A 12,159-nucleotide genomic window follows, 5' to 3' on the forward strand; every position below is an offset into this window, starting at 1 on the left:
CCCACCCCACTGGGGGAAGAGGCAGCGTAGCAACCAAAAAAACACACACAACCCGTTTGCATTCTTGCAAATTTGATAAGAGGAACTAGCAGATGCATTTATTTTATTTTGTGTATGTGTGTGTGTGTGTGTGTGTGGGTGGGTGTGTCTTAAGCCCCCTCCAGAAGGGGAAACTCGGATCCATTAGCTCACCAAGGACGGGATGTTCTTCTCCAACATATTGCTGCTAACAAATCATGATTAACTCATAATGGGGGTTGGAGGCGGCCCAGGGTTGGCCCAGCCCCCCCACCCCACCCCAACCAGGAAAAGAAATGCCTTCTGTTGCCATTGCAAGCATGGAAAGGAGAAGATTGATGCTACCTCTGGATGCGATAAGGCAGGGGTCTTCAAACTTGGCCCTTTTATGACTTGTGGACTTCAACTCCCAGAATTCCTCAGCCAGCCAAGCTGGCTGAGGAATTCTGGGAGTTGAAGTCCACAAGTCATAAAAGGGCCAAGTTTGAAGACCCCTGCGATAAGGGTTGGGCCTATTGGTCCTGGAGGAATGGAGATGTGTGACCCGAGTGTGAGATGGACAAATCAAACAAGCTTGGGACTTGCTTTGATGCCCTCTAAGACAGGGCTCTCCAAAGTTGGCCACTTTTAAGACTTGTGGACTTCGACTCCCAGAATTCCCCAGCCAGCACATCATGCTGGGAGTTGGAAGTCCACAAGCGGTGCTGGCTGAGGAATTCTGGGAGTTGAAGTCCACAGGTCTTGAAAGTGGTCAAGTTCGAAGACCCCCTGCCGTGCTGTGCCCTGGAGTTGGAGAATTAAGACCCAGCCAACAATACGGAGGCTTTATAGACAAAGGGATAGGCAGTTGTGGCCAAGGAAAAAAGCTGGAAAACCTCTTCCATTTCTTACTTGCAGAGAGAAGCAGTTCTGTGGACCAGGCGTGCTGCTTTTTGATTCAATTTTGTAAATTACTTTGCCCACAGGGGGCCATTAGAGAAAGAGACGAACGTTTGGAGAAAGGGCATTTGTTTGGTAGAAGGTGAAGCCAATTGGTGCGAGGAAGCTCATCCCAGGACTTAAATGTGTTCTTCAAAAAAGAAAGGAAGACGGGAGGGGGGGAAGGGAAAGGATTTGGTTGAAGAAAACCATGGGGTGGCTCCAGTTTCTTCAAGGATGGATGGAGCCTGAGGAACAGAGGCCTAGGTTTCACGCTCTGTCAATCGTTAGGAAACAAATGTCAACAACAAAAGAGGTTTGACGGTGTGTAGCCAATGCCCCAACTGGGACTTTTCAGAAGTCTTGGAGAGCCCCAAAGAGAGGAAACGGGCTCCTTGATTCAAATGCTTCTATCCACTGGGCGGGGGGGGGGGAAATTCAATAAAGAAAGTGTCAGAAGTCGGTGGGCACTAACCTCTCCATTTGTGGTCCAAAAGCCCTCCTCAATCGCTGCTCCTGCAAAAACACCTCAAGGCAGGACAAGAAGTAACAGGTTGAAGATCATTAAAGAGATATTTTTCTGACTGTGAGAACAAATAATGGAATGGCTTGCCTCCCAGATGTTGTGAGTGCTCCATCATTGGAGGCTTTTAAGAAGATCCTGGGCAGCTGTTTGTCTGGGTCTCCTAATTGAGCAGGGGTTTGGACTAGATGGGGGGGTAGGCAACCTTGGCTCTTTTATGACTGGTGGACTTCAACTCCCAGAATTCCTGAGCCAGCTGTGCTGGCTCAGGAATTCTGAGAGTTGAAGTCCACCAGTCATAAAGGAGCCAAGGTTGCCTAACCCTGGACTAGAAGACCTCCAAGGTCCCTGAGAGTTTTTAATTGGGGGTTTTATATTTTTCAGGGATCAAATTGAATTATTTTTAATTGTTTTTAACTTTTGTATTGTACTGACGTTTTTAAATACCTTGTAAACCGCCCTGAGTCCTACGGGAAAAGGGCGGTATATAAATTCAATAAACTTAAACTTTCAACTCTGTTACTCTTTTATTCTATTAGGGAGAAAATCCAGAGTAATTTTTTCCTCCTTCTCTTTCGTCTTTTCCTCTCTTTTTTTTTGGAGTGGGGAAACAAAATCCTCTTATTGAGATATGTGGGCAGCTTACCCTAGCCAACATTTAAACATCTCCCGGAGAGACAAAAATCAAGGACGTGGGTGATTTATTTAGACTAATCCCTTGACCTCCGATAGACAAAACAATTCTCCTTCTGCGAAGGAGGAAAACGAAAGAGGAGAAGTTTAAAGTGAAGTGGGTGATTGATTGTTTGGGGAGACCAAGAGGTTGATTTTTTGGGGGGGGGCAGGTCTTCCCTGCAACTGATGTTTCTTAGAAAGAACACACACCATTTGAGGATAAACCCAAGAAGGGGAGCAGAAGATCCAGAACAGTTCCCTGAGTCATCCTTTGGCTTGGCACCTGGTGTCTGGTGGGAAGACTGGTACATACTGTAAGTGGTGCAAATTACACAAACGCAGCTTGGCAGAAGAGAAGGGAGAACGGCATCCCTTTTTTCATGAGAAAACAACAAACTCTTTAAGAAGGCCACCAGAGGACAGTCCTCAGTTACAACATCCACCTCTCTGGAGCCACCAGGAGTCCAAACTCAACTCAAAAGAAGACAGAGAGCCCTAGCAATTGAGGAGCGTGGAAAGCTTGGACGTTAGAACATAAAACATAGAATAAGACCTTGGAGGTCTTCTACTCCAGCCCCCTCCTCAAGCAGGAGACCCTTACAGAATTACAGAAGACTTGGAAGGGACCTTGGAGGTCTTCTAGTCCAACCCCCTGCTCCAACAGGAGATTCTATACCATTCCAGACAAATGGCTGTCCAGTCTCTTCTTGAAAACCTCCAGTGATGAAGCACCCACAACCTCTGGATTCTTCTCACTGATAGGACATTTCTCCTTAATTGTAGGTTGATTCTCTCTTTGATAAGTTTCCATCCATTACTTCTTATCTTGCCCTCAGATGTTTGAAGAATAGTTCAAACTCCTCTGTGACAGCCTCTCAAGTACCCAAAAGACAGCTATCATGTCACCCCTAATCCTCCTCTTTGTTAGACATGTCCAATTCCTGCAAACATTCTTCGTATATTTTAGCCTCCAGCTCCCTCATCATCTTTGTGGCTCTTCTCTGCACTCTTTCTAGAGTCTCAATCACGGACTTCTTCGCAGCCTTCCTAAACTGTGGTGAGATGGCACTATGTTGTCGCGTTTGATCTGGATTATACCAGTTCTTTTAAACTTTCGATTAAAGCTGGCAATGAACGACAGAGGCCAAATGCGAAGGATCCAAGCTACATCTCCAGGTAAGGCTGGAAAAATTCTTTCAATAAAGAGATATACGTAGTTGGTGTGTGGTAGAGGGAGAATTGTTGCACAAGGGCTGTGCATGAATATGAGTCAGGGAAAGTTTGCGCTTCACCTTTTCTCTTATTTGACTCGTATCTAATCTACAGCCTTTTCCTACAGAGGTACAACATTAAAGCGGTATATCTGGAACTGGAAAAGCTGGACTAAGCAGCCCCAGTAAAGGTAAAGGTTCCCCTGCACATGCGTGCTAGTCGTTTCCGACTCTAGGGGCCGGTGCTCATCTCCGTTTCAAAGCCGAAGAGCCAGCGCTTGTCCGAGGACGTCTCTGTGGTCATGTGGCTGGCATGACTAGACGCCAAAGGCGCACGGAACGCTGTTACCTTCCCACTGGAGTGGTCCCTATTTTTCTACTTGCATTTTTACGTGCTTTCGAACTGCTAGGTTGGCAGAAGCTGGGACGAGTAACAGGCGCTCACTCTTGTTACACGGCACTCGGGATTCGACCCGCCAAACTGCCGACCTTCTGATCGACAAGCTCAGCGTCCTAACCCACTGAGCCACCGCAGCCCCAATATTTTCTCCAATTACCCGTTTAACAAAATTGAACCTGCTGATGGCTTCAACTCCTCCTCCCACTTCTCTGCTAATTATGTTACCTAAATTTGCAAGGTTAAACCATCGCAAAAGAGCGACTCAGGGCCACGCAGAAGATCAAAAGGAACAACCACCCCACCCGGAATAGAATACATTAAATAAAAGATCCCCAGTGCAGGCACTCAACTTACAGCTGTTCATTTGAGTGATTATTTGAAGTTACAGCAGCGCTTAAAAAAAAGTGACTTTTGACCGTTTTTCAACACTTGCAACTGCGGCAGCATCTCCGGGGTCATGTGATCCAACATTCGCCCGCTTGGCAACTGGCTTCAAATTTTATGACGGCTGCAGTGTCCCGGGATCGCGTGATCCCCTTTGGCGACTTTCTGACAAGCAAAGTCAATGGGGCAAGCCTGATTCACTCAACGGCCGTGTGACTAATTTAACCAACGCAGCGATCCGCTTAACATCGCTGGCAAGGAAGATCATGAAATGGGGCAAAATTCACTTAACAAGCGTCTCGCTTAGCGAGAGAAATGTGGGGCTCCGCCGTGGCTGCACCCCGAGGACAGCAACCTGTAAGGATCCAAAATAATGCAACATACCCACCCCCAAGGTTTAAAATAATACATCCATAAACAAGGTGGGTTTATAACCTCCTCGCCCAGGTCTTCGATGCCTTACGAAAGCGGTTGATCCGCCTGGATCTTTGGGGTGGGGGAGGGCTATTCCATAGAGTGCAAGAGAAGCAAGACGGTCACCTTCCTGAGACGATCCTAGACTGCCCAGCTGCTCCCCATCCTGAATTCCTGAGCCCTTCGCTGCCATTGGCCTGCAGCAGGCAAAATCTTTGCTCCATATTCTCTGTGATAAAATCCTTGCTGATGCAAGTCTGCAGGAGAACGCTTGAAAGGGAGATCTCGTTCCAGAGCACGCTGCCAGCAGGCTTAATGCGCTGCTGGGATGTGGCCGGAGAAGGTGCCAAGCGACTAGACCGCAGCAGTAATGCAGCAACTGCACGCCGAGGACTGCAAGATGCCAAGGATCCCGCAGCAAAAAAGAAAGGAAATGGTTTCCAGTTTTGAGAGCTTCTCCACCAAGGAGGTGCAGATGAGAACAGAGAATGCCAGTGGAATAGGAAAGACTCCAAACGGACTAGAAACTTGACAAGAGCCCTCTTTGAGCAGGGGAGGAATCAGGAAGAACCTGTCGCATCTTTTCCAACGCATTTTGTGAATGAGCACAGACGGATTCGTGAGCTGCAGCTTGGTTCATCCGATGTTTTAAAATTTCTTAGCTGGGAAAAGATGCTACCAGATTCCTCCCGATGTTCGGCTGCAGTGGATTAACCGGGCTCTCCTCCTCCGATTTTTAACAGAAGAGAAACAACCCCCCCCAAAAAAAAAGTAGTTCTCAATTTACGACCGCAATTGAGCTAAACCAGACAGTTGCTAAGGGAGTTTGCGCCATTTTACGACTTCTCTTGCCGCAATTGGCAAGAACTTAAGTTACTAATTTAACTGCGGAGGTTGTTAAGTGGATCCGGCTTCCCCATTGACTTTGCTAGTCAGAAGGTCGCAAAAGGGGATCACGTCACACACACACACACACACACACACACACAGGGCTGCTGCCACCATCATAAGTACGAGTCCGTTGCCAAGCGTCCGAATTTTGATCACCTGACCACGGGGGAATGCCGCAACAGTTGTGAGTGTGCAAAACGGTCAATGCTGTTTCAACTCTGAGCGGTCACTAAATAAATTGTTGTAAGTCAAGGACTATCTGTACTTGGAACCTGGTTGTTTCTAGCTGCATTCCCTTTGCAGAGACACCATCCTGTTCTGCTTCTCTTTATCGGGCGCCGGCTTGCATAATGCACGCTTCCTCCAATGCTCCCTTATCAGTAAACGCTCTCCAAACACCAGGAGAAAATTCTGCACGTAGGAGAAAAAAAAAATTCCCCACGGCCTCCTTTTGCAAGTCTATTCATGGTAACGGTGAGTGCAAAGCCTCAAGCAACCCTTGCAAGGGAAAAAAAACAAAACCACAAGGCTTCCGGGAATAAAGTTTAAAATCAACCTAAAAATATATATCGCAGCCACGGCAGAGAGATAGCGCCGTGCTTGGGATGTTAAGATAAAGAGCGGGAACGTGCTAGCTGGTGGCAAATTTACTATGCCCCTGAACGCCTCAGGTGACCCTTGGGACCGACTGCCAAAGCAACCTAGCAGGATTGTTGTAAGGAAGCATTACGATGCTTCGTTTGGTCTAGTGGGGAAGGCACCAGGCTAGAAAACCAGGAGACGGTGAGTTCTAGTTCCGGCTTAGGCATGAAAGCCAGTTGGGTGACTTTGAGCCAATCACCAGGAGACGGTGAGTTCTAGTTCCGGCTTAGGCAAGAAAGCCAGTTGGGTGACTTTGAGCCAATCACCAGGAGACAGTGAGTTCTAGTTCCGGCTTAGGCATGAAAGCCAGTTGGGTGACTTTGAGCCAATCACCAGGAGACGGTGAGTTCTAGTTCTGCCTTAGAGCCGTCTGGGTGACTTTGGGTCAATCCAAGAGACTGGGAATTCGAGTCCTACCTTCAACGTGAAAAACTGGCTGGGCAACTTTGGGCCAGTCCCTCTCTTGGGAAAATAGGAGGAGGAAGGCACATTAGCTATGTTTGCTACCTAGAGTTAGTTATAAGTTAATTACAAAAATAAGATAAAATAAAATGAAATAAAAAAGAAAAGAAAAGAAAAAATTATAAAAGAAAAATAAAAGAAAATAAATAAAAGAAAATAATAAAAGAAAAGAAAAATAAAATTAAATAATAAAATAAAATAAAAAATAAATAAAAGAAAATAATAAAACAAATAAAAGAATAAAAGAAAATAAAAAATAAGAATAAAATAAAAATAAAAGAAAAGAAAAATAAAATAAAAATAAAATAAATACAATAAATACAATAGAAATTAAAATAAAATAAAATAAAAATAAAATAAAATAAAAATAAAATAAATACAATAAATACAATAGAAATTAAAATAAAATAAAAATAAAATAAATACAATACAATAAAATAGGTAAAATAAAAGAATAATAAAATAAATAATAAATAAAATAAAATAATAAATAAAAGCGGGATATAAATAAAGACTGGCAGAGGCAGTTTGGCATAACAGAGCAGGCTAAAAACTAGGCAGCTGTGAATTCTAGAGCCGCCTTTGTCCTGGGCGTGAAGGGAGGTGACTTTGGGCCTATCGCTCTCTCTCAGCCCAGCCCGCCTCAAAGGGTTGTTGTGGTGAGGAAAACAGGAAAAGGGAGGACTGTTGCGTACGTTTGCCACCTTGAGCTACTCAGAAAGTAACAAAGGAGGCAGGATAAATAATCTAGAACAAAGGAACCAGAATCGGGCGGCCGTTTTGAGTTTCTTGGCTGAGATGAAATCAATTGTTTCAGAAGGGAAAATAAACAAACAAACACCCAGGCTCACATTCCTCTGTCTAACACAGCGTTTCCCAACCTTAGGAACTTGAAGATGCGTGGACTTCAACTCCCAGAATTCCCCAGCCAGCTATGCTGGCTGGGGAATTCTGGGAGTTGAAGTCCACGCATCTTCAAGTTCCTAAGGTTGGGAAACGCTGGTCTAACAGCACCAAAGGACACACAACCCAGGCACCAAACACTCTTTTTCCACCTGGCTGACCTGGACTGACAGGCATTTAAATTATATTTACAATTTTTAATTTATTTTTAATTTTTAATAATTTATTGCACAGATGATTTTAATTTTATTTTTATCTTAATTTCTGTACTTATTATGTTTTGTTGTTAGCCGCCCTGAGTCCTTCGGGAGATAGGGCGGGATATAAATCCCATCAATAAATAAATAATAAAGACTTGCACACACACTGCCCCTCATGCAGCCACCTCACACTGCGATTTTTCCCCCCCCAAGCCAGCCATTAACCTTGAACTTGCTCCCAATAATGCCCCCAAAATGCTGCTTATTCTGTCCCAACCAGCTTCCCTAAAAGACCACTAAGAAATAGTCACACACACACACAAAAAAGAAGTAAAATTGAGAGAACTTACCTCCAAATGTCCTCCAAGCCTGCACAGTAAGGCCCAAGCACACATTTGCTATTACAAAAATAAAATAAAATGGCTGCAAGAAAGACCTCCAAACTCACAGGTGTTCCTGGACCAGACTGGCAATTAACCCCTTAAGCTGCTGAAGCTAAAAATTCCACTTTTTTAAAGGAACGGAGAGGTTTTCCTGTCCTGGTTTTACATGTCTTTTTCTGAAACTCTCTTTTTTTTAAAATCTGTGTTGTTCAGTCTGAGTAAGCTAAATAAACAGCAACTGTTGTTGTTGTTGTTGTTGTTGTTATCCTTTTCCAAATGCTCCTGTTTTATTTGGCTGCTGGAGCAAAGCTTCAACCGGGACTAGTGGGCAAGTAGGCCGGAATAGTAACTCCAAAGTAGCTACTCGATAAAAGAAAGGATAGGCAGTTTGGCCTAGTGATTAAGGCACCAGACTAGAAACCGGGAGACGGTGAGTTCTAGTCCCGCCTGAGGCATTTTTCAGTCTTACGACCATTGCGACATCCTCACGGTCCCGTGACCAAATTTCAGCCGCTGGGCAACTGACTCACATTAATGTCAGTCGCAGTCTCGTGTGTGTGTGTGTGTGTGTGTGTGTGTGTGTGTGTGTGTGAGAGAGAGAGAGAGAGAGAGAGAGAGAGATGCGAATTCCCCTTTTGCCACCTTCTGACAAGCCAAGTCAATGCGAGAAGCCGGATCCACTTAGCGGCCGGGTTCTCACTTAACGACTGCAGCGATTCACTGAACATCTGTGGCAAGGAAGGTAGCAAAACGGGGCAAAACTCAACGCCCGCCTCGCTTAGTAACAGAAATTTTAGGCCCGATGGTGGTCCTACGTTGCCCCCCCCCACACGCCTTTAATTTGGAGCAGACCCAGGATTAACAGAACGAGACAGGGCTGATCTGAAAAGCAGCTTTGAAAGAGATTTATCCATTTATTTGTTGGAACCGAGGCAGGCCTAGCGCGTCCTTGGTCCTTTCCTGGCGTGAGTGCGCCCTGGCCTTTATCAGCTGGCGCTCCGCTCTAATTCAATCAAAAGAAGCTACTTTTCCCGATGTCCCTGCAAGCCGCTCGCTGCCTTTGGCTCGGATTCATGGTCTCCTTAAAAGCCTCTGGAAGATCTGCCCAAACTATCCTGATCGAGATGGTAACCATTAGACCGAACTATTTGCTTTCTGAGGAGACAAGGCGAGCCAGGCAGACGAGCGTTGTTTTGCGTGCAGGAGACAGCCTGGCTCGCCCATCGCTCAGCGCCTGGTGGACAGCAAGGACCTGGTCATGAATGCACGTCGGCCCAATCCTTAAGGGTCAGGTTACGCACTTCACAGGGAAAGACGGAAGAACTGGAGGGGGCTGGTGGTGGAGTAGAAGCTCTTTCCCACAGCCTGTTGCTTAGGGCAAGAGTTCGGATGAAAAGAGTTCCTACGGATGGCTGTCCAACCTCGGCTTGACCCAATCCCGCTAGGTTCTAGAATAGAATTAAGATGGAAGGGACCTTGGAGGTCTTCTAGTCCAGCCCTCTGCTGAAGCAGGAGGACCCGTACCGTCTCAGACAGGTGATTGTCCAGTCTCTTTTAAAAAACGTCCATCGGTGGACAAATTGTTGGGGGCAATAAGCTGTCTTTGTAATAATGCCGCTTGTGGGTGGGCGAAAGCCCTAATAAGCAGGCATACACATAGAATGAAGGCTATTGCTAAGCACATTGATTTGTGCTTTAAATTGTAAGCCGCCCTGAGTCTTCGGAGAAGGGCGGGATATAAATGGGATTAAAAAAAAAATTCCCATTTGTCTCTCCTACAATCCTGGACAATAGAAGACAAAAAAACAACCCCCCCCCAAACAGGTCTTGACTTCCTTCAGATAGCTGAAAAGTGCTAAAATATCTCCCACGCTTCGTTCTGTTCTTCTCATAGAGAAGACACATCCAACTCCTTCAATCAATCAACATTTAACATTTATTATATTTGTATACCGCCCTTCTCCCGAAGGACTCAGGGCGGTGAACAGGGCACATATAAATAGAGAATACAAAAATTAAAAAGAATTAAATAATAGCCCAGTTAAAAACAATAACAATATAAAAAACCCCATTAAAACCCTAACATCCCCCATCAGGCCAGGCCAGCTTGTTCAAATAAATGGGTCTTCAGACCGCGTCGGAAGGAGCGAAGGTCCGGTGCCGTCCGGAGCTCGACCGGCAGCTGGTTCCATAAAGCCGGAGCGCCCACAGAGAAGGCCCTCCCCCTGGGGGCCACCAGCCGACATTCTCTGACTGGAGGCAATCAATCAATCAATCAATTGGAATAGACTGATTTAAGGGACCTTGGAGGTCTTCAAGCAGGAGACCCTCTACCATTTCAGACAATTGGCCGTCCAATCTTTTCTTAAAAGCCTTAAAAGTGTGATGGAGCACCCACAACTTCTGGAGGCAAGTTGTTCCACTGATTAATTGTTCTCACTGTCAGGAAGTTTCTCCTTAGTTCTAGGTTGCTTCTCTCCTTGACTGGTTTTCATCCGTTGCTTCTTGTCTTGCCTTCGGGCGCTTTGGAAAATAATTTCACCCCCCTCCTCTTTGTGGCAGCCCCTCAAATACTGGGATGCTGCTATCATGTCCACCTTGGTCCTTCTTTTCTCTAGACACGTTTTTCTGCATTTATTTATTTAGTGGCTGGCATTTCTTCAACCTTTCTGCATTTCCGATGACTTTCTGAGCACACTTTCCACTTGTTCCCGAGGTTTCTGAAAAAGCTGTGCTCAGAAATTGGTCATCGCACGTGAACCGGGTCTGTTCAATGGGGAACGCACAGGAACGGTTACTACTTCCCATGGTTTGGAAACTTAAGTTGTGGGACAATATTGGAAGAAGGATAGTTTGCCTACTATAGAAGAATGGGTGCTTAAAGTTTCGAATCTTGCAGAAATGTCTAAGATTTCTGCTTACTTGAAAGATCATTCACAGGAAAGATATATTTCAGTTTGGAGGAGATGGATAGATTATATTCAGAACAAATATGGGACTAAAAAGTTCCATTTAGCTTATGAGTAGATTTTAGTGGGATATTGTTATTGGTACTTTGTATGTAGTTATGTTAAAGGGGAGTTAAAGCACATTATGAATTTGATTAATTGTATATTATGCATACTTTTTATTTAGAATATGATTATTATAACTATAATCCTGTATTTGGCTCTGGGAAGTGGGGGGGAAGTGGGCGGGTTTGGGGTGGGGGGATTTGGGGATATATTGTAAAATTTTGTTTTTGTAAAACTCTTTTAATAAAAAAAAAGGAAACTTAAGTTGCTTCCTTTTTTTGGCAGCCGCATTCGGCTGCTGACTCACGTTCAGCTTGTCATCAACCAGAACTTGAAGCTACGGCTGTTGACGGCTCAAGTCGAGGGTGTCAAGGAAATGTCAGAGTTAATTTCCAAGCAATTTTAATGACATTGAAATGAGCCGCTTTGATCCACGGCTCGGCTTGGGAGAAAAAAAAAAGCAACCTGCGATGGTAATTTCCAAAGCTGGTTATGAATTTCCACCACCCACCCACCCCACAAAACCCTCCCCTTTTTCCTAATTGCCTCCCCTTCTGCAGCGCAGGCTCTAATGATGATTTGAACATCTAGGAACAGCTGGGGTGCAAGAGGAAAATGAATATATACGCCAAACATACATATTCCTTGGTTTGCAAACTTTGCCCTACAGTTTCAGTTGAGATCAGGGCATGTTCACCTGCAACTATCTGCTCTGATGGCTAAATACCATTACAAGCTATTTGGAAAGTAAATGGTTAGCTGGGTGCCAGGCCCTTATTTTGTGGTTCCCAGAAGCATCTGACGGGGGACTAGTCAGAAACTGAGATGGAGGAATGAATAAATCCAGCAGCTTGATTTAATCCTGAGATTTTTTTTATATTTTTTATTTTAATTCCATTTATATCCCGCCCTTCTCCGAAGACTCAGGGCGGCTTACAAGCTTAGATGAACCCAGCATGCAAAGTTAAGACACTGTATGTTTGCAGTGGATGGATCGTCGCGATTATAATCCCAAAGGTGCTGAAATCGGAACCGAAGAAGCTTCTTGGATGAGAAGCAAAATGTTTTCAAGGGGGAAAAAGCAAGAAAAGTTCAGTTGCCTTTTTTTTTTTTTTTGAAAA

This window comes from Vipera ursinii (assembly GCF_947247035.1).
Source record: "Vipera ursinii genome assembly, chromosome: 14".
Classification (NCBI taxonomy): Eukaryota; Metazoa; Chordata; class Lepidosauria; order Squamata; family Viperidae; genus Vipera; species Vipera ursinii.